At 41.8% G+C, this 24,331-nt stretch overlaps 1 protein-coding gene across 3 annotated transcripts in view; it reads right to left on the bottom strand.

Moving 5' to 3' along the window:
• PAK1 (p21 (RAC1) activated kinase 1) overlaps positions 1–24,331 on the bottom strand; it is a 205,986-nt gene that overhangs the window by 133,476 nt on the left and 48,179 nt on the right. The window contains exon 1 of one of the 3 annotated variants that reach the window (XM_072610768.1): positions 19,303–19,318. The exons of the other annotated variants lie outside the window; for them this stretch is intronic. The gene's annotated coding sequence lies outside the window, so the exon portion shown is untranslated. Of the gene's footprint in view, positions 1–19,302; positions 19,319–24,331 lie in introns of those variants that run through there. 3 annotated transcript variants of the gene reach the window in all.

Genomic DNA, 24,331 nt, shown 5'->3' with positions numbered 1-24,331 from the left:
AGCATTAAGGGGCCCCAGGCAAGTCTTCTAGCTGAAGATAGGCTTATAGCTGAGATTTGAAAGAAGTAGGAAAACCAGAAGGCAGAGATAAGAAGAAAGAGAATTCCAGGCATGGGGGACAGTCAGCCAGTGAAAATGCAGTCAAACTATGGTGTATCTTGTGGGAGGAATAGACCAGTGTCACTGAATTACAGGGTCAGACAAGGAGAGGATGGTATAAAAGGCTGTTCCTCCTCCACAACTATCCAGTGCTCCAGAGTATGGTAGGGTGGGCAGAGGAGAAACGGGCTGATATTGCCCTCATTCTGGATTCTGTGTTTCTAATAATGCAGCCTAAACTGAGGTAGCGTTTCTGACTGCCAAGCAGTATTAAGTTTGCAGAAACAACCCCTGATTCTTCTAATTCCTAAACGATTGGTCTTTGCAGCGCTTATTATAATGTTCCTGCTATGTGTTTGTTAGTCACTGTCCTAGGTGCTGTAAGAAATGCAGAAGACACAGAACAGGTGGTCCCAGTCTGCCAGGAGCTTACAGACTCACCAAGGAATTCAGCATGTGATCACCAAAGCTCTGCCTCAGGCACTGTACTCTTCTCTTTCCATACTCTCTCAGGGACCTAATTAGCTCCCATGGATTTAATAATCATCCCTACATTGAGGACTGCCTGATCTACAAATAACTATCATGGTCTCTTCTCCAAACATTGACCTCTGCCTAGTGGACATTCCAAACTGGATCTGCCAGAGACATCACAAATTTAATATGTCTAACACTGTACACATCATCCTTCCTGCAAATGCTCGCTTTGTCCAAACTTTCCTCTTTCCACAGAAGGTATCATCACCATTCCAGTCTCTCAAGTTTGTAACCTCAGTCTCATCTTTGACTCCTCATTGTTCCTTACCCCACAAATCCAACCAGTTGCTTAAAAAAAATCTCTCATATATGACTCCTTCTCTCTGCTTACACATCTACTGCTTTAGACTCTCATCACCATTTGAAGACTTGTCTTCCTGAGTTCAAATCTGGTCTCAGACACTTACTAGCCATGTGACCCTGGGCAAGTAACTTAGCCCTGTTTGCCTCAGTATCCTCATCTGTAAAATGAGCTGGAGAAGAAAATGGCAAATCACTCTAATACCTCTACCAAGAAAACCCCAAATGGGGTTATAAAGAGTCAGACGTGACTCAAACAGTGAAACAACCACAAACCTAATTCCAGTCTCTCTCCTCTTCAGTCCACCCTTTACCTTGCCATCTTCTATGCTGTCAAAGTTTGGCATAGGTTCAGATCTGACTCTAGTCAAATAAACTCCAATGGCTTTCTCTTTGCCTCTAGGATAAAATATAATCTCTTCTGTTTGGCTTTTATATCCTTGCCTTTTTTCCAATTTTTTTGGCCTCATCCAACATCACTGGCCTTTCTGCACTTTGCAATCCAGCCAAATAGATCTCTTCTTCCCTCACAAACTACCCCATCCTTAACCATGAGGATATTTGCATTTATTCTCTTTATGCTAATTTTACATGTATTTGTATATGCCCTTATTTTCTTCCTCTCTATAAGGTGAGCTCCTTGTTCTAAGCTCTGTGGGAGGAGGGATTGCTTCAGTCAGTCATATTCTCCAAGTAAGTACTGAATAGATTTATAATATAAATACAAATAAACCTATTTGGTTGACTGAGCAAACACGGTGAATAGATGGTACCCCCAAAGAACTAGACTCCAATCCAAATTCATTCCTCACTCAGCTGAACCTAACCTTGAGCATCCCTTCCCACCTTTGGCCCTCTCTTTCATCCTTAATAAAATGACAGTGTTAGGTAAGCTAGGCAGTTGTCAAACTTTTTAGTCTCAGGACTTTACACTCTCAAAAATTATTGAGGAACTCTTTACATGCTAAAAAATTAGAGGACCTCCCAAGAACTTTTATTTATGTGGATTATTTCTATCTATATTTACCATTTTAGTATCATTAAGAAAATAGTTTTGATGGGAAGGGTCCACTGAACAAAATCTCTGAGACCCCTGGAAAAATCAAGGGATTAGCTGATTTTTAAGAATCCCTCTAGCTTTAAATTCTTTGTACAATTAAATACAGAACTCAGCACTTGAGTAGGTACAGAGAACAGGACCACCAGGCTACAGTTATACCATGATACAGAGAAGAGATTCAGATGAGCTTCAAAAGGAAACCATCTTGGTAGATCGCCCATAGTACCAAGCACAGGTCTCAATGCAGCATTTGTCAGGTGATTAATAAATGTTTGTTTACTTGAACTGAATTAAGAAATGGAGAAGGAAGGTGACAAAAAGGAGGGAATAAATAGAGGCTGTGAGTTGGGGAGCAACAGGAGAAAGGACAGCACAGAATGGTTGGGGAAAAACACTGTAATCTGAATCAGATGACCTGAATTAGAGACACTGCTCTGACATTTATTAGTTATATGAATTTAAAAGCCACTTTCCCTCTCAGGGCCTCAGTTTCTCCATATGGAAAATGGAGATAATACATAAGCATTATTGGAACAAATCTCCCAGCTTGTTTTTTTTAAAGATAAGCAACAAGTTCATTTGAACTGAAAACTGAGTAACTTGCAGGGCCCAAGGAATTCCACAAGCCCAGACAGCCTCCCTACGTTAGGTCTTCAATGTCTCTAAGACCTTTGGTCCGGAGGTTGCACTAAATCCATTCCACTAGAGATACACCTTTTATACCTCCTGCCCCTCCCCAGACATATCAAACTCTCCTATTAGAGGTGAGACTAAGTGACTACTCTCTCATTGGGTAATTCAGTGAAATATCAGCCCTCCCTCACTCAAAAACAAAGTCTAGTTCAAGTCATGTCATTATTTCTCTGACGGCATGATCTTCTTCAGCAACGAAGGACAAACACACACACACAGTGAAATACACAGATAAGATTTGTTCTTTTTGGCCCCAAGGAAAGAATTAGGAAAAACAGGAGAAGAAGGAGTTTCAGATGGGAAGATTTTGGAATATATTTAGAAAAATTCCTAACAATGAGAGCTATCCTTAAGTAAAATGGGCTGCCTCAGGAGGTTGTGAAACCCCAATATCCTCAGGTAGAAGCTAGATAATCAATTGACAGTGATCAAGTAGAAAGGAGGACAGCTAGGTAACATTAGGGCTTTAGAGCATTGAGAACAGAATCAGGAAGGCACATCTTCCTGAGCTCACATCCAGCCTCAAACCCGAAGCTGTGTGACCCTGGGCAAGTCACTTAACCCTGTTTGCCTCACTTTCCTTTTCTGTAAAAAAAATAAGCTGGAGAAGGAAATGGCAAACCACTCCAGAAAACCCCAAATGGGGTCACAGAGAGTCAGATACAACCAAAAAACAACTGAGTGTGTAAAGAGGAGGCTTACTTAGATAGAGGTTATACTAAATGACCTCTGAGACCCTTCAAATTCTGAGATTCTATAAGCTCTGACCACAGAGATAAGCTTAAGAAACACAGGACCATTTGTTTAGACCTTGGAAATCATCTAATCTCACCCCCTCACTTTTTTTAACAGATAAGGACAATGAGGTCCAGAGAAGATATAGTTAGTGCTGGAATTTGAACTCAGGTCATCTAAGTCTAAATTCAGTGGTCTTTCCACTTACTGTCTTCTGTATCACCAAACATCAAATATAAATGAGAAACAGAAAACCTCTCAGGAACATGGTAGAGCAGGAATTTATCACCTTTTTATATCATGGAACCCTTGGGCAATCTGGTAAAGCCTGTGGATCCCTTCTAAGAATAATGCTTTTAAATGCAAAACATAAAACACACAGGAATACAAAAGAATCCAATTATATTGAAACAGTTATCAAAATATTTTTAAAACAAATTTACCAGATCCCTGGTTAAGTGCCCTTAAACTATATACACTGAGCAGTATTCATCTCAGGACCCCTTTATACTCTTAAAAATAATTGAGGACCTCCCTCCCAGAGAGCTTTTGGTTACCTAGGTAATATCTATCAGTATTTACCATATTAAAAACTAAAACATCTTATTTTATTATGAAGATACTTTGACCTCACGGACAAACTGAAAGGGTCTCAAGTAAGCCAAGGGACTCCCCAGCCTACACTTTGACTATGGAGAAAAGAGCATCAAACTAAAAGTAAGTGGACTATTTCCCACAAGCTCCTTGGACTGGATGCCACCTTCAACATGCTACCAGGAAATGTAGCCACCAGGAAACTTATCAGCCTGCCAGATTGCATCAACGCTGGTACTCACACCTCTTCAGGACCCTCTGCCTCACTGATTGGAGGGCTAGAGGGCAGAGCAAAGAACTCCCCCCCAAAGCTTCTTTCATATACATACATACATATTTATACTCATACACACACACATAATTTATTTTTTGTTACATTTTGAGTTCTGATCTGCCTCCCTCCCTCCAAAGCCCAAACTAGAGAAGGCCAACATTTGACACAGATATATGGGAGACCACACAATGCATATCAGTTGTTTCTCTGGAGGTGGATAGCATTTTTCTACATAGGTCTTTCATGGCTCACATGAATGTTCCCATTACTCAAAACAACTTAGTCATTCACAGTTACATTTCAAACAATATTGCTTGCTGCTGTACCAGATGTCCTCTCGGTTCCGCTCACTTCACTCATTATTTCACGCAAGTCTTTGTGCGTTTTTTTTAAAATCAGCTCGTTTATCATCTCTTACAGCACAACAGCATTCCATCACAATTGCACACCACCACTTATTCAGCCTTTCCCTAGTTGATGGGCATCCCCTCAGTTTCAATTCTTTGCTACCACAAAGAGAGCTGCTCTAAATATTTTAGAACATCTAGGTTCTTTTCCTTTGGCCCTAATCACCCGGGGAAACAGACCTGATAGTGGAATTGCTGGGTCACAGGGTACACACGGACTCTTTGGACATATTGCTCCAGATTGCTCTTCACCAAATCTTTCATTTAAAGAGGGCTCACAGACCAACCAACTCTTCATTTCCCACCAGCTTCCCATTCCTTGGGCTAAAGTAGTTAATGGATTCTATCATAGCCCTATATCCCAGGGAAACTTCTGCCTCTGTTTCTGTGTGCTGTCTTCTCCCTTCAGATTATAAACTCCTTGAAAGCAGGGGCTGTCTTTCTTTTTCTTATTTGTATCCCCAGTGCTCAGCACAGAGCCCAGCAATGGTGTGCACTTAATAAATATATATTGACTGACCAAGTGACCTGAGTTCAAGACCCACCCACAACACCTGTTAGTTATTTGACCTTAAAGAAATCACTTACCTGTTTCAAGTCTGTTTTCTAATCTATAAAATCCTGACTGTACTAGATCGGGAAGTTGATCTACCTGCCTTCTGAGGTTCCTTATAGCTCTGAGAATCTCTGATCCTATGACCTACAGGTAAAGTCCACATGTGGCCACACCCACAACACAGTCAGGCCCAGAGAGATTCCAGGATATGGCATGAGTCTGTGTCAGAATCTAAAATCCTCTCCTAGTTTCCCCAGCTCCAAAGAGAATGACAGAGAGAATCTGTCAGGGGACACATACAGTTCTTAGAAGTTGGTCTCCAAGAGGATTTGGGACTTGTTTTTTGTTGTGTTTTTTTGGTTGGTTTTTTTTTTGTGGTCTGTCTTTTGGGAGGGCCAGGCAGCTGCTCCAATTATTCACAGCTTTAAATATGCATGTGCATAATGGTTTGGGATTGTAAAGGAGTGGGACAGGAAGGCATCAAAGCCCAACAGACTGGGTGTTTCTAAAAGGAGTTTGAGAGCAATGGAGTATCTGGGCCACGCTGTGCAGTCCAGGGGGCTCTTCTCCCTCCTGCAACCCCACCTACCCTCCCGGGCCTAGGGAGAGCTTACCAGCCAGGCTCCTGGGAATTCTATGCAGAGAATACTAGCAGATACCTCTAATGCAACCAATGGGCTTATTTGCTATCATATTCTCATAAAGTCACAGCATATTAGAACTGTAAACATCCAGTCCAACACCTTTATCTTACAGATGAGGAAACTGAGACCCAGAGGGGTTTTGAGACTTTGCTAAAGAGGCATCATTAATCAGTGGTAAAAAATGGACAGGAACATCTATTTCCCAACTACCATATCTACTCAATAAACTCCATCAGTTCCATATGTTACCTTAAGGATCTAGGCAGCATAGTGGATAGAACACTGGACCTGGAGTCAGACAGATATAAGTACAAACCCAGCCTCAGACATTTAATGGCTATGTGACCCTGGGCAAGTCATTTAACCTCTGTGCCTCAGTTTTCTCATCTGAAAAATGGGGATAATATAGTACCTACCTCTCAGAGTTGTAGTGAGGATAAAATGAGTTTTGTAAAGTACTTTGTAAATCTTAAAGTGCTATATAAATGGTAGTTATTATAATATTATTACAACATACACACAACATGCATACCTATATATGCACATGCTGATAAGAATTGGAAAATGACTAGATGCTCATTGACTGGGGAATGGCTAACAAATGGTGGTACATAAATGTAACGGAACATTACTGTGCTCTTTTTGTTATTTTCGTTCAAGTCATTTCAATGGTGTCTGATTCCTCCTGACTCCCTTTGAAGCCATAGAACATAAAGGTATAAAGGCAAAGTCCATATGTGGTCACACCCACAACACGGCCCATCCCAGAAAGGCTCCAGGGTATATACACTATGAGTCAGTGTCAGAATCTGAAATCCTCAGCCCCAAAGAGAGACGCAGAGAGAATGCTAGGTGGACAATGACCTGGCACAACTTAGCCCAGATATTGTCCATCACTTTCAAACTCCTTTCAGGGGTTCCATGGGATTTTCTTGGCAACAACACTAGAGCAGTTTGCCATTTCCTTCTCCAGCTCATTTTACAGAGGAGGAAATTGAAGCAAACTGGGCTAAGTGACTTGCTCAGGGTCATACAACTATTAAGTATCTGAGGCCAGATTTGAACTCGGGAAGATGGGTCTTTCTGATTCCCAGCATAAGGTTCTATCTACTAAATGACTAATAAAATGAGCACACACAGAGAAGGATGGGAAGAGTTCCATGAATACACAACTACACCAATGTAAATGGAAAGAACCACCACAAGATAATCAAAAGTGAATGCTACAAAATTACAAAGAATACGCCTGTCTTCAGTGAAGAGATATGAGAAGAGATCTCTCTCTCCACTACTTTGCAGAGGTGACAGGTCCACAGACATCACTCATATTTCCAGACTTTTCAATGTATTGACCATCTTTGATTTCTTTCTCTTTTTCATTTTTAAAAAAAAATTATTATTTATTACATGGGATGGCTTTCTAGAAGAAGGTAATGGGATACTAGGAAAAATGTGGGAGATGCAATAAAATAAAAAATGGATAAAAATGTATTTCAAAAAGCAAAAAATTTTAAATGTTTGTTAATTGACGCTCTTGAAGGCTCTTTCCAATACATTACCCTACTTCAGCCATAGCCCAATTATACTAAATACCTTTGACAAAAAGTCTGAAATCCCAAATCCATGGGGAACTGATAAAATCTATAAGTTTACTACTCATTTTCCAATAAGCAAGTAGTAAAAGAAGTTATACAAATGGAATTAATAATACAGTGTAATCAGAGAAACTAAATTTAAAACAATTCTGAGGAACCATTTCACACTAATCAAAACAGCAGAGATGGGAAAACTCATTGCTAGAGCAGCATCAGTGGGGAAAAAAGGCAGGCTAATTCAGTGCTAGTGGGGCCTTGAATTGGTTCAGCTTTTCTGGAAAAAAACTTGTGATTCTACAAGAAAATTTAATTAACTGTTTATGTTCTTTAACCTTTCACTCCTTCATTCCTCTTTGGACTTCCCATCTTGACTCTGCATGTCTTTCTCTGCTGTGCCCGGGATCTTCTCAACCTGGAACATCACTCCTCCCCTATGACCTTCTCATCCTGGAAGACTCTTCTGCCCCTGTGGCCCTTTCCTCTGATTGGTCAGTCCCTTCCAGAACTTCCATTTTAAGGGAAATGCCTATCAATCAATCGTGTTCACTCCTTCATTCCAGTCTGACTCCTCAGACTTCTTTCTCAGTTGGTACCTTCTCTTCTCGCCCACTCCTTTTCAGTTTCCTTTCTTTATTGTTTTCCCCATAAGACTATGAGATCCTTGAGGCAAGGACTCTATTTCTTTTGGCTTGCATTTGTATTCCCAGTACTTATTACTACCTGGCACATAGTAAGTGCTTAATGAATGCTTTCTGACTTGACTCTCACCCCCAAATCCCACTCTTGGGTCTACACCTCTAATGAGGTCAAATAATAGGAAAAAAAGACCTATACTGCTAAAAAAAAATGTCCAAAACAGTATAATTTGTGACAACAAAAATTGTAAAACAGAATGTGATCAGACACTGGAGTATGGATGGTGATACATGAAGGTAATATGTATGAATCATAATATGATAAATCATAAATAAGAATTCAGAGAAATATGGGAAAATTTATATGAAATGATACAGAGTGAAGAAAACAGAATGATGAAAACAATAAACACAATGATGGCAACATTGTTCATGAAGTCAATATGGAGAAGCAATACAATGCATATCAAATAGAAAGATAATGTTAGTCCCACACTTTGAAAGTTAAAGGACACACATAGCCTTCCTTCCTGTTAATCAATAAACAAAAGTGGAAAGGGACTTGTATGACACAGTATCACTACTGGGTGGTTTTGATTAAATGGATTTGAGGAAGGTAATTTATAAGGGGAATATTCTGATTTGGGAAAAATCTATCATTTGAAAACATGTTTCAATAACTTAAAAAATAAATTGATAAACACAAAAGAATGATAATTCCTTATCCCACTTTGGGCCAAACATATAACTGACCAATAATTAAATTAGCCCTAGTCTTCGTGTTTCTGTCAAGGTTCAAGACCATTTGGGCCTTAAGAAAATGGTGCACCTATAAACAGAAACATCTGAACCTTTCCCAAAGTGGCTGAGTGGGGCCCACAGTCTCCAAACCCCTCCAAGTCCCTTTCAAAAGGCTACCAGGCCTTTACTAACAGTAACATCTCTCTACAGTTCTCCATCCCTAATTCCAAGCACTTTCACATCTCTCCCCTGTTCAATTTCCACTCTACTTCCAACAGGCAAAGGAAAGAATTTATGGACTAAGAGAATCTCAGAGTTATAAAGGACTACATGGTACAGTGAAAGGAGCAATGGTTTTAGAGTCCAAAGTTTGTACCCTGGTTCGGCTGATGACTGACTTGGAGCAAATTACTTCCCCTTTCTAGGGGAAGTTATTTCATTTCTTCATCTATAAAATGAGGGGATGCCCTTCCAATTCGAAAGGGACTGGACAATATGGTGCACAGAAGGAAGCAGAATATATGAAAACTGCAACAGTAGGAAGGTATCAGGTTATAAAGTGCTTTAAATGTCAAATAAAAGGGGGCAAGTTTGATCCTAAGAGTAATAGGGAGTCACTGGAGTTTACTGAGTAGAAGGAGTGATGCGATGAGACAGGGGAGATGAGAGACAGGAGTTCTAATCCCTTTTCTACCATGATCCTGTCAACCTCACCAACACTCTAAAGCACATATTTCCTCCATGACATGCTTAGCAGAGGGTCATCTATCCTTTGTTTGAACACTTATCCCACCACCACAAACCACATTCAACGCTGCCAATAACAGTCAACTCAATACTTTATGAAAGAGTCTGTGCTATTTTCAGACAGCTCTGACTATTAGGAAGGTCTTCACAGAATGAAATCTGCCTCCCCATGAACTATCCACCCATTGGTCACATGTTTATACGCTAGCAACCCCCATTTCAAAAAGTCACTGAATCTCATCTCAAAACTTGAAGAAATATCTGCGATTAATAAGTCTAACCTAGACTTGAAAATAGATCACCTCTACAATATGACCTTCCATAAGCTGTTCTCTTTCCTACAATTCTAATTGCTGAGGAATTTTTCAAGATGTCAACCTTAAATTTAACTCTGTAACTTGAAATTCTGCCATGTGGAGTCAAGCAGAACAGATCTGATCCTCTCTTCACATGGCAGCCCTCTAAATATTCCTAGACCTCTATCGCATCCCTCCTAAGTCATTTCTATTCCTGACATCCCTAGCTCCTTCAGCTGAATTTCTTATGTCATGATTTCAAGGTTGTTCTCTGGATTCTCTGAAATTTATCAATATCCTTCTTAAAATCTGTTCCCTAGAAGTAAACATGATACTTAGCTGTGCTCTGGCCAGAGCAGAAGACAGTGTCCAATCTTTCTCTAGTGCTGTCCTCAGACCAACTGAGAGGTCAGTTGTATAAGGAATATGAGCCTTAGTTTACAGATGTGGAATTTGAGTAGCTTGCCCAGGATCATACAGCTAGTCATTATAAGAGTCCAAACTAAAACTGTTTTTTCTAAGTTTGGTTCTTGTTCTGTTTCACTACTCTGACTTAGCAGAAAAAGTACAATTCTTCTACATGGCAGCCCTTTAATTATTGTCATCATTTCCTAGATGAATAAACTAATCAAGACATCATGACATAAGAGAATAAGCTGAAGGAGCTAGGGATATCAAATGTATAAGACTAAACACTAGAACTCTGGCTTCCTGGTGCTGGGCATTCTCAATACAACATAATACATGAGATAGGGATGGGAATTCCTTTTCTGGGAGTAGCTTCCCATTGCTTTTTTTTTAAAGTATAGTTTAAAAAAGCAATGAACTTGGAATCAGGAGACCTAGGTTCACATACCAGCTCCAACACTTATAAGCCATGTGCTTCAGGCAAATCACTTAACTGTTCTGAGCCTCAGTTTACTCAATTGGGATACTGAGATTATGATCCTTGCAATGCCAACCTCAGAGGGGGTCACTGAGGAAAGTACAAGCCTTAAAAATACTATGGAAATTCAAACTATTATCATTACATCATTGTTAACTCCGATAAAGAGCTGTTAGATGCTGTCTTAGCTGCCCAGCACAGGCAGCCACAAAGAGCTAGAAGCGGGTAGAAATTGGGGAAGCAGTGTGGCTCAACCCTCACTTCCCTCCCCATCCCCACCCCCAGCCACATACACGCTCATTAGACATACCACTTGGGGCTTTTGTGGGCCCTAGGGAGATGTGGGGGAAGGAGGAGACCGGTCACCCAGAAAAAGAACTGGCCACCTTTCTCATTGATTCATTGACTCCCACCACAAGGGCAGACTTCTGAACAGCTACACACAAACATCAGGCCCAGAAAGAAATGATTCAGAATGACAGGCACAAGTGGAAGTTCCTAGACACAGGACAAAACAGGTTCAGAGTCACAGAAAGTCAGAACTAGAAGGGGCCTTAGAACATGGAATGCCAGAGCTGGAAGGAGACTTAGAACACGGAATGTCAGAGCTGGGAGGGACCTTAGAACATAGAGTATCAGAACTGAGAGAGGCCCTAGAACTTGGAATGTCAGAGCTGGAAGGAAGCTTAGAAATGGAATGTCAGAACTGAGAGGTGTCTTAGAACAGAGAATGTGGGAGCTGGGAAGGGCCTTAGAACACAGAACGTCAGAGCTGGGAGGAGATTTGGAATGCAGAAAAAAGGATGTTAGATCTGGAAGGAATCTTTTAACAGAGATGTTAGACATACAAGGGACCTTCTCAATTTACAGACAGGAAAATCGAAGCAAAGAAAAGGGAAGTGACTTCTCCATGGTCGAACACCATGTTAGTACAAAAGCCACAACCAGAACTGTCTCTTCACTCACTCCCTGTCCAGTCAATTTTCATTTTAACCATCCTTATTGCAGTCCCATGAGAGTAGCAGCCGATACTGCTCATTCTCACTGACCACACAAAGAACCATCCTCCCAACAGCCTTGTGAGGCAGGTAGCATAACTGGAGACAAAAAGTTGAGGTCTGAGTCCCCAAAGGGGGCTGGCTTGTAGATTTGGGCAAATCATGCCCCCAACTGTCCATTTTCTCCTCTGTGAATGGGACAATCATATATCCCTTCTATCGGCTTCACGGGTTTACTGTGGGGGAGGCACTTTGTAATCCAGTGCTGTACAGAGACATGAGTGGTGAGCCTCAGCAGTATAAATAACCACGTGCTAAATGCTACCTGAACTGAACTGAATGGAAGTGAGCTAAAGAGCAGAAAGGCAGTTACAAGCTAACGCTTTGAAGGAGGAGCCCGGGGAGAAGCCTAGGAGTCCGATCCCTAGCACAACTCCATCATTTGTCTTCTTCTTCCCGCCCCAACCAACCCACAGCCCACGTCGGCCACTTCCCCAGCACAGCTATCTCCAACGAACCACACACAACACAGGAAGAGCTGAAGTAATCCACGCCATCACTTCCTGGCTCTGGGGTAGCAGGTGTTCAATTCAATTCAATTTTGCTTTCTCAATATAATGAGATTTGAATTAAATGATCTCCTGGGACCCTTCCGGCTCTAGATTCTACAAAGACAACAAACACTCCTTGAACAACCAACCCACAAGCATTTATTAACCACCTACTGTTTGCTAGGGGTGGGACAGTACATCACAGTGGAGACAGAGATAGCCAAGAGGGTCTGGGATCATATCCTACCTCTGACACACACTGACTGTGTGAGGCACTGCCCCACCTCATGCCAGCTCCTGAAGGCAATTTAACTACTCTGTGCCTAAGAAATTAAGGCTTTAAGTTAAAGAGAAGGTACTGACCTATTTTGGGGGAGGGATTTTCCTGATGCAGAAGTTCCAAATATCCATGAAATCACAAGTCCAGTCCCTACCTATTCCTATGTTCCAGGCACTGTGCTAGGCTGGGCTAGAGATGTGTACAGCCCATTACCGATGTTAACTCATTGGATCATCAGAACAACCCTGCTCAGTGTTACTGCTGCTTTTTCATTTATGTTACAGCTGTGGAGTCAACTATAAAAACCTCTGCCTTTTAAAGTCCCTCATATCCATGCTTCCAACCTTACCAGTTTTCTTACACACATACACGTACACATACACACATGTACATGCACATATGCACATGCACACACACTCACATATTCATACATACACACTCAAATACATACACACTCACACATACATACACTCACACACATACATATACTCACTCATACATACACACACACTCCCACATACATACCCACTCATCCTCACACATACATACACACACTCACATACATACACATACATATATACACACATACACACACACTCCCACATACATACCTACTCATCCTCACACACATACACATACTCACATACACACATACATACATACACATACTCATACATACATACACACACATACACACTCATACACTCACACACATGTTCTCTGAAACATAGGCTCTGACATCTTTGCCATTCCCTGCACAAGACGCCCCATCTCTGCACTCTGCACATTCTCACTGCCTGTCTCCTGGCCCTGGCATTCTCTCACTCCTCATCTGTACCTCGTGGACTCCTTCAAATCTCAGCTAAAATCCCCTCTTCTGCAAAAAAACCCCAAAAAACCAAAAACAAAACAAAACAAAAAACCTTTCCTGATCTCTCTTAATATTCGTGCCTTCTCTCTGTGATTATCTCCAATCTATCCCAGACATATCTTACTTATACGGAGCTGTTTGCATGTTGTCTCCTACAGCAGACAGAGAGCTCCTTGAAAGCTGGGGCTGTCTTGTGACCTTCTTTCTGTCTTTGATACCGAGCACGGTGAATAGCACACAGTAGGTGGTTAATAAATGCCTACTGACTTGAACAGATGCATGTTGACTTTCAGACTCAGAGAGTAAATCACTGTGGGTCACCAAGCTAGTGTGTGAGGCAAGACTTCAACCCAAGTGTTTCTGATTCTAAGTACAAGAACTGTCCCTTATGCTATGCATATATGTATATATAATATACATATATGCTACATATATACTCTATCCCAAGCATAAGACAAAGATAAAAGAAAAATACATCCAGTCACAATGAAAAACTACTCAAAACTATAAGCCCAGGTGGAAGTTAACTGATGCAGGACACAAGGTCAGAGTCACAGAATATCAGAGTTGGAAAGGTCTTTAGAAACTTCAGGCCACTGTCTTTAGGTAACTCACAATCTGGGGGAGAGGGGAGAAGAACATACAAAAAATAACAGTACAAAAGTGCATGGGGGCACAGAGACTTAGTCTGACAGACCTAGGGGTCTGAGTTACAGAGGATGATGGTGGGATCCAAGAAGAGTTGAAATTGGTTCCCAATGAAAAGCCTCTCCCCCTGCCCATGGAGTTATCATCTAACGTCCTTCATTCAGCCTGGGCTAGGCTAGGGAAAGCCCACTGGACTCAGGATCAGAACACTCAGGTTCTAATCCTGGTTCCGCCACTCCAAGATAGTCAGGCTCTAGGGTGACTCATTCTCAGAGACAGAATCAGGTCTATAATACAGAAACCTAGAAAAGCTGGAGCTACAGAAAAACTTTAGAACAAAGAACATGTGAGCTGAAAGCTGTCATGCCTAGAAAATGGTCTAACCCTCTCATTTTACAGGGGAGGGAGTGGAGGCCTGAGATAGCACAAAGTCAACTAGAACCCAAGGTTCCTGAGTCCCAGTTCAGCTTTCTGTCTGCTAGAGTAAAAGTGTCAAACACGGCCTCCCCTCAAGCAGAACCAGATAAAAATATAATTAGGTAATATTTTAAAAAATAAACAAAAACACAATAAAACATGTTAATTTGTAGTTTTCTAAATCAATATGTTGCTCACAGTTTATTGACCCTCCCCCTTCTATCTGAGTTTGATACCCACAGAATTGCTTATAGGACCACAATGCTACTCAGAAATCCCTCTGCAGACACAAGAAGAGTCTCCTGGAGGAAACAAGCCCTCCTCCCCCAACCCTCTCTCCACCTCCAGCAGGGAGGGAGATGAAGAATCATCAGAAGAACCTCAGCCAGCACCAGCATCCCCAAAGGCTTGGAGGAAAGAGTCAGAATTTTAAAATTCAGATCAGTGGGATGTCAGAAGGAACTTAGAACATAGAACCAAGGAATGTTAGGAACTACAGGCCATGAGTTAGTCATCAAACGCAACATTTATTAAGTGCTTATGTGACAGACCCTGTGCTCATCCATGGCAACACAAAGATAGGTCAAAAGATAAAAATAGAAATAACCTGGCTCCTGCCCTCAGGGAGTTTATATTCTAATGGAAGAGACAGTATGAAGATAACTTTGTGCATATATGATACATACCGAAATGGGAGGTAATCTCAGAGGAAATAAGCTGGTGGAGAGGAGGACAGAGAAAGGCCTCTTGCAGAAGGAGAGATGTGAGCTAAGGCTTGAAGGAAGCCAGGAGACAGAGGGGAGGAGAGTGAGCATTCCTCGATGAAAGGGCCAGAAAGATGGAATAAAATTCATCCCTCTTTTTAGAGGAAAAACAACCCAGAGCATTTAAATGAAATCATTACAGGGTTACACAGCAAGTTGGTGGAACAGCTGGAACGGGACTCCTCCTCCAGAAGCTCCATCCAATAATCTCTCCCCCACCCCCTTGTAACACATTTCCTTGAACCATCACGACACAGAGGCTTTATGGGGGAAGTTTCTACCATAAACGGGGTGGGAAAAAGAAAGAAAAATGAAGCTGCTCCCACTGTCCCTGCTGCCTAAGTCTAACAGACTCCATCTGTCCCAGCCCACAGACTGGCTCCGCAGCTGCCTGCACCACATTAGCCCAAGATGCCAGGTGGGTCTTCAAAGGGAACCCCAAGCAGGCATATTAGCCTGAGGGCAGAAACCCCGAGGGGAGACAGACAGATTGTTCCTGGATAGTTCAAATAAGCCCCCTAGGTCCCTAGGCCTCTCTGTCCCTCTTTATCATGGGATTCATTATCCACCCCCTGCCCCCTACACACAGCCTTGGCCTAGGACAAATGTCTGCATTCAACAAACTGATAAGCTAGTAACAACTCTCCTTGTGTCTACAATGTTTTATGGTTTACAAAGCCCTCTTCTCACGCCAGCTCTGTGGAAGAGCAGTGTATCCCATCTTTCCCTGCCTCCCTCATGCCTCCAGCCCTCTTTGATATGTCCCTCTCCTGAGCACCCACACAGAAGCCCTTCACGAAGGTGGACCCTTCACCAGCCCCACATTGTTGGCTGCTTTACAGTGCATGCACACTTCATCACCTTGAGCCTCAAGCTTATCCCTGTGGCTGAAGCCCATTTCTTTAACACAAGTACTTCCCTATAGAGCTGCAAGGTATGAAGAGAAGAGCTTGGCACCGCAGAGGACCCACATGGAGGTCAGAAAGTTTCAGTAATGACACATGCTAAAGAATAATAATAACGACAATAATGTTGTTATTTTCAGTCACGTGAGACTCACCGTGATGCCATTCAGGGCTTTCTTGGCAAAGATACTAGAGTGGGGTTTGCCATTTCCTTCTCCATTCATTTTACAGATGAGGAAACTGAGGCAAACAGGGTGAAGTGCCTTGCCCAAAGTCACATAGCTATTAAGTGTCAGAGGTCAGATTTGAACTCAGGAAGATGTGTCTTCCTAGCTTCAGGCCAGGCAATTTATCCATCGCGCCACCTTGCTGCACAATAATAATAATAGCTTGATAAATGGTCAAAGGACATGAACAAGTAGTTTCCAGAGGAAGAAAATAAGCTAACTATAGTCATATAAAAAATTCTCTAAATCACTATTGATTAGAGAGATGCAAATCAAAACAACTCTGAAGTACCACATCACACCTATCAGATTGGCTAACATGACAAAACAGAAGATGATAAATGTTAGAGAAGATGTGGGAGAGTTGGAACACTAATTCATCATTGGTGGAGCTGTGAGCTGATCCAAACATTCTGGAGAGCAATTTGGAACTATGCCCAAAGGGCAATAAAAATGTGCATACTCGTTAACCCAGCAATATGGCTTCTAGGGTTGTATCCCAAAGAGATCATAAAAATGGGAAAAGGAAGCACATGTACAAAAATATTTATAGCAGCTCTTTTTGTGATGGTCAAGAACTGGAAACTGAGGGGATGCCCATCAATTGGGGAATGGTTGAACAAATTGTGGTATATTAACGTGATGGAATACTATCATGCTATATGAAATGATGAACAGGTGGACTTCAGAAAAACCTGGAAAGACTTATATGAACGGATGATGAGTGAAGTGAGCAGAAGAAGGAGAACATCGAATACTGTAACAGCCATAGTGTTTGATGACTAATTTTGATAGACTTTGCCCTTCTCAGCAATGCAAGGACCTAAAATAATTCCAAAGGACTCATGATGAAAATGCTATTCACATCCAGAGAAAGAACGCTAGTCTGAATGCAGAGCAAAGCAGATTATTTTCTTTTTTATTTTGTTTTGTTTTTCTTTCTTATGGTTTCTCCCATTCATTATAATTCTCCTGTGCAACATGACAATGTGAAAATGTGTTTAAAAGGAATATATGTGTAGAGTTTGTATCAGATTGCATACCATCTTGGGGAGGTAGGGGGACAGGGGAGAGAACATTTAAATTTTATGGAAGTGAATGTTGAAAAAAATTAATTAATAAAAGAAAAAAGAAAACACTGAAGAAAATAATAATAATAGTTTACATTTATAGAGTGCCTTAAAGTTTTACAAAGCACTTTACATATATTAGTATGTCATTTGAGCCCCTCAGCAATGCGGTAGGGTAGAAGCTGTTAGTACTCCATTTCACAGGTGAGAGAGCATATGGGACTTGTACAGGGTCATACAACTAATAAGTATCAGGACAGGATTTGAATTGAGATCTTGCGGACTCCAGGAGTCTAGCTCTCTATCTACTATACCATGTCACGATGAATGAGTCACAACTTCCAGCCACTCCCCAGGCAACTCTCAAAGACCTTAAGTCACAGGTGAGTTGTATAGGTGGCTGATCCATATCAGTGAACCTTTCCCCCAAGTAATGAGGTCATAGGTCTAGACTGAAAAAAATAGCAGCAAATCATGGAATATGCTTCCTTCGGAGAAGATGCACAGTCACAAGATAACTGAAATGCTACAGTGTGAAAATCAGCCTACTGAGCATTTATCAAGTGCCTACTGTGTGTCAGGCACTGTGCTAAGGGCTGGGGAAAAAGAGGGTACAACATACTGGACCAAAGACATTTGACATAAAAGTCATCCTCCAAGAAGTTGCTGAGGTCCTGAGGGGGGTGGGATAACAGATGCAGAAGAATTCAACTGCTACCCATATAATAAAATCCATAGGATTTTACAAGGCACTCCCAATAGATTGTGCTAACCATCTAACAGAGGATTCACAGAAAGACTAGGAGAAGAGCCACCTGGGGTGAAAAGTCATGGGTTCCAATGTGTAACCAGCACTAGGAGTATAGTGCTTACAATACACACACAGTAGGGGCTTATTGACTTGAGAAAAGGGTGGAAGTGTCCTTGGGGCAGATCTTGATGGGACAAAGAAGAAAACTATTCTAAATTATCTGTACTGTCCAGAGGTGAGATGGGCAGCCTCAGGGACAAGAGTACTCATTGGCACTGAAGGTACTATTTGAGTGGAGCCTGGATGACCCGGTGAAGGAGAAGTTGTGGCAAAGATTAGATAGAGATTGAATCAGATGCCCTCAAATGTCCCTTCTGGCACTGTGATTTTGTCACAAAGCCCAGGGCCCTTTCCACTCCCAAACATTTTTCCATTGCTAATTTTAGTCTCATCAGAGCAGGCATTCCTGACATCCTAGGCTCAGTCAGAGGCTGCAGAGCTGAGGACAGATCCCTTTCCTCCTCTAAGGCTGTTTCTTCATCTGTAAAATGAGTGTAACAGCCTTTGCCTAACCTCCCTTTACTGGGTAGTGTTGAGGAGCGAATGTGATGCTGTATCTGAAAGGGCTTTCTTTCTAAATGGTGAGACCTATATGCCCATGACCAATAACTACTGGTGCCTTCTAATGTTCCTAACTGTTCTGACACTCTATGTTCCATGCTCTAAAAACATTCTTTATTCTAACACTGTTCTTGCTCTGAAATGCTGTAGTCTAAGGTCCTTTCTGGTCTTCACATTCAGTGCTCCTATGGCCTCTCAATTCTCCACTGTAAAGTTCACACAGGAGTAAAAGAAAAGTGAATTCTAAAAGTTAAGAACTGAGTGTCCCCCAAAAAATCAAGGCAGTTTTAAGATGTCAAAGTTTAAAACTGTATTTTACGCTTACTTCACAAACACAAGCAATTCCCTTCCCTCTATCCCTCAGTCCAACCCACACACTCCTAATGGTCAAAAATGGTACCTGTTTCACTTTCCTCAGGAAGTCTCCAGTTGGTCTCTGAGTCTACCCTCAGGCTTCCTTCCAAGGGACAGTGGCCCTTCTGGGGTGCTTGTCCTCCTCTGCAGGCCCAAAGTTCCAAGATTCTCACAAGTCTTAGATAGATCTCCAACAGTCCCCTGGCCTCTATTTCTCTGCCTCTATTTCTCTGCCCTACCTGAAGGCCCTATGAGAGTGAGCACTGCAACTCTATCTCCCCACTTCTCCCAGTCTGAAACAGAAAGACAGGTGAAGGGGAACGGGCCAGGGTGGGGTGGAGCTCTTCCTCCCCACCTCTGGGAATGTGCCCAACCCTTTCCTGCCTACCCCACTGGGAAGGAACCTCCCCTTAATATGGTCAAACCACCTCTGGGCTGGACTTTCTCCCAAGGAGGGAATTTCTTTTTTGGTTGCGTTTTTTGTTTTGTTTTCTTTGTTTTATTTCCTAAAAGTCATAGTTGTCCCAGGCAGAAAAGGTAGATACCATGCCTGGGGTAATCAGGCACTGTGGCAATGTGTGCAAAGCACTGGACTTGAAGTCAGAAGACACCTGGGTTTAAAGCAACGCTGCCTCCTCCTAGCTGTGCAAACAGGAGCAAGTCACTTAACATTTGACTCTGTTTACTCAATCATAGAGATAATAATCCTCAAATCCTCCATTTTGGAGGGCTGTGATAAAAGTCGCAGAGATGGGAGTTGTCATTATTACAGCTCCCTTAGCTTCAGCCAACCCATTAGTCAAGGTGGAGGCAAGGGGACTGGGCAGAAACCTTCTGAGATACAATCGACAAAAAGGGGGCACAGCAAGGGGCATCTCTGAATAGAGCTTTTTAGAAAAGCATATATTTTTCAGAAAATGCTGCTCTCCCAAGCTTGGTCAAGTGGGAAAAGCAATGAATTTGTATTTAGAATCAGAGCCTGGCCTTAAATATCTATCACCCCTGTTACTTCCTACTGGTATGACCTTGGGCAAGTCATTTACCTTGTCTAGGTTTCAAGCTATCAGCAAAACAAGGAGTTGGATTAGATTCTAACTTTTTTTTGAAAGTCAGCATGTAAGATTCCACCTATGAATGCCTCTCGGTACCCTGTAGGCAAACCTAGGTCAATGGGGTCTATCTCTATCAGTTCTATCAGACCAGAAAGCAACTATGCCAGCCAACAAAAGACAAGCCTAGCTAAGTGCCAGGAGGCTCATTACCAGAGAGTGGACAAGGGATTATTTTTTTTTTTAGCCACAGAAAGTTGTAAAGACTGCCCATCTAAGATGGGCAGTAGGTTCCTACAGAAGAATGGTACAGGCCAATAAAATGGCAAATTCTTAAAATGTTGGTTCAAATTCCACTTCTGATACTTGACTACCTATGTATGTGACTTTGGGGCTCAGTTTCCTCATCTGTAAAATGGGAGGACTGGAACAGATGACCTATGAAGTGACCTAGTTCATCCCTGGAATCCTGAGGGGCATGTACTACATACAATAAAGCCAACAGAAGGGTCTTAAAACATTAGAGTTAGAAGGAACCAAGTTCAACTGTCTCATTTCACAGAAGGAAAAAATAAAGTTTAAGGAGGGAAAAATAATTTGCCAATGGTGCCATAGTGCTTTTATGGCTGAGTCAGGTAACTATCCTGACCATAACAGTAAGAACAGTAATAGCCAGAATTTATAGAGCACTTAGGGCAGCTAGGTGGTGCCACAGTGCACAGAGCACTAGGCTTGGAATCAGGAAGACATCCTCTGAGTTCAAATCTAGCCTAAGACAATTACCTGTGTTTGCCTCAGTTTCCTCATCTGCAAAATGTACTGCGGAAGGAAATGGCAAACCACTCTACTGTCTTTGCTAAAAAAATACCCCAATGAGGTCACAAAGAATTGGACATAACTGAAAATGACTGAACAATACTACCATAAAATATAGCACTTTCGTTTGCAAAATCCTTTACAAATAGCAATCAATTAACATTTATTAAGTGTCCACTATGTTCTAGGCATCATGCTAAGTACTAGGGATACAAAAAGAGGTAAAAGACAGTCCCTGCCCTCAGATCTAATATGAGACAACATGCAAATACATACGAAGCAAGTTATATACCGAATAAATAGGAAATAATTAACAAAGGGAAGGCACTAGAATTAAGAGGTGTGGGGCAAGGCTCCCTGTAGAAGGTGGGATTTTTAAATCCATTACAAATATTAACTCATATTATCCTCACAACAATTCTAGAAACTAAATGCTATTATTATCCTCCTTTTATAATTTAGGCAACTCAGTGAGACAACTTGCCAAGAGGTCACACCTCTAATAAGTGTCTGAGGCTGGATTTGAAATCAAGTTTCTCCAACTCTAGTCAAGAAGCCATATCTCACAATTCCCAGTCTGGGACTCTGTGTACTAATATTACACTACACCAATACATTTTTTAAAGGGACTGACCAAGCTAGATCAACTTGATATCTCAGGGGAAGGTAAACTGAGGTGGAGAGAGACCAATCGGAAGGTTATTTAACAGACTGGGTTGTTGTCATTCTTGCTTGAAGAGGACCAAAATAGTGCCACTATGTCGAGGTCCAGGCACCGTGTGTCCTCCTGTGGCTGATTAAACCAGTATGAGCTTGGAAGGCTCTGCCATGAATCAGGTACAAATAGTTCATATGAACATCTGGAAATAGACCAGGAAGGAGGTGAGGAGAACCTAACCTCCTGGACTAGGCTGGTGACATTGTCAAAAGAAAAAAGAGGGTGATATGAAAGCTGTCATGAAGGTAAAATGTCTAAGACTGTCCTACTGATATGGAAACTGGCGGAGGAGGGGGAGAAGAAGAGAGGGACAGAGAGAGAGAGAGAGAGAGAGAGAGAGAGAGAGAGAGAGAGAGAGAGAGAGAGAGAGAGAGGAGCAGAGGGTGATAGGTGATTCCTAGGTGCTGAACCTGCGTGACTGAGAGAATGGTAGTGATGTTTATGGTAATAGGGAAGTTAGGAAGAGGGAAGTGTTTATGGGGTGGGGGGAGGATAACAAGTTCAGTTTTTGGCATATTGAGGTTAAGATGTTATAAGATCCATTTTGAGATATCTAAAAGACAGTTGGAGATAAGAAATAAGAGATTGAGAGAGGGTAAGACTAGAGAAGTAAATCTGAGAATCATCCATGTAGAGGAGGGGTGAGGAACCTGCAGCCTCAAGGCCACATGTGTCAATTTAGGTCTTCGAGTGTGGCCCTTTGACAGAATTCAAACTTCACAATAGGGCTGCACCTGAGGACCTAGAGGATTCTGGTGTAGAGATAATTGAAACCATGGGAATTGGTGCAATCATCAAGTGAAATAAAGGAAGAAGAGAAGGGAGACAGGGCAGAGCCTGGGAGGACCCATCCCACCCTCCACTAGGCTAGCAGGCAGGTCAAGGATGAAGATTCAGCAGAGGAGAAAGAGGAGAAGGAGAATCAAATCAATCAATCAAACAGATAAGAAAAAAACTAGGAGAGAAGGGTGTGGAAAAGCTCTCTAACTTTGAAGGCTAGAAAGATGAGGACTGAATAAAGGTTATTAGAAGTGGCAATTGAGAGATCACTGGTCTAGCATTGGCCTGGAGATCTGAAAGCTTGTGCTCTTATCTCAATCTTACCACTAATTAACAGGGTAAATTGACTGGTTAGTGATTAGAGATGGGCAGTTCCCTACTGGCAAGGATCAAAGTTTATCCCTTCGACAAGGTAGGTACCCAGCAAACATTTGCTCACTGGTTGTAGACAGGGCATTGTATAGTGGGAAAAAAATGGAACCTGGAGTTAGGAAAGACCTGGATTTTACTCTATTAGTTCCAATGACTTGGAGCAAATCACTTCCCATTTTCCATTCTGTTTCTCCATGTATCAAACTCTCCACGGCCCCTTCCAGCTCAGATTTCCTATGTTTCAAAGCACCTATTTTCTAAATATATTTTTATACATTTTCTAAATACTTTCTAAATTTCTAAATACATTCTAAATCTAAGTTTCTAAATACACAATTTTCTAGACACAATTCATATTGTGTTCTAAGATCTTTTCCAGTTCTTACATTCTGCATTCTAAGGCTCCTTCTAGCTCTGACACTCTTGTATTCTAAAGTATCTTCTACCTTTGACAGTCATGTTCTAAGGCCCCTCCCAACGCTGGTATTCTGTGATATAAAGCCCTACCCAGCTCTGACATTCTGAGTTCTAAGACCCCTTCTAGCTCTCATATTCTGTGTTCTAAAGGTCCTTTCGAGGTCTCATATTCTGTGTCCTAAGGTCAGTTCTGGGAAGCTAAATAGTACAGTGGATAGACTGCTGGGCCTGGAGTCAGGAAGACCTAAGTTCAAATCCAGCCTCAGACACTTAGCAGCTGTGTGACACTGGGCAAGTCATTTAACTGTGTCTTCTTCAGTTCCTCACCTGTAAAATGTGTTGCAAAAGGACATGGCAAACCACTCTAGCATCTTTGCCAAGAAAATCCTAAATGGGGTCACGAAGAGTTGGACACAACTGAGAAACGACTAAACAACAAAAAGGTCAATGCTAGTGTTTTATATTTTAAGATTCCTACCAAGGCTGACATCCTATAAGTCTAAGGCAATGTGCCACTTGTTATCTTCACAAATAAATAAAAATCAGATCGCCGTCTGTGTAGGTCACACTGAATGATCTGAGCCTCCAAGAGGTCTAACAGAAAGCAGCATACTTCACAAATTGATCCTACCGTCATGTTTTAAGTCATTGTTCTTCATAAAGTACAATTCTTCTCTGCTGTCAGTCCTCACAACACCTCTTCTCAGTTATAAGGTGCAGAGGTAGAAGCTAGCTCTCAAGAAAATTGAGTTGGAAAGCCAGATGTACTCAGCCAATTCCAGCTAATTTCAAAACCAAGACAGAAGGTCACTGGTGACCATGATAAGGGTGATCCCCTACATTTGCAGACTTCAAGATTGCTAGGTTATTTAGTGTTTTCCTTTCCCTGCTGCTTCTAGGAAAACTCAAGACTCTCCTGGAAA

The sequence above is a fragment of the Notamacropus eugenii genome, chromosome 5 (assembly GCF_028372415.1).
Source record: "Notamacropus eugenii isolate mMacEug1 chromosome 5, mMacEug1.pri_v2, whole genome shotgun sequence".
NCBI classification, from domain to species: domain Eukaryota; kingdom Metazoa; phylum Chordata; class Mammalia; order Diprotodontia; family Macropodidae; genus Notamacropus; species Notamacropus eugenii.
This window is presented reverse-complemented; position numbering and strand designations above follow the sequence as displayed.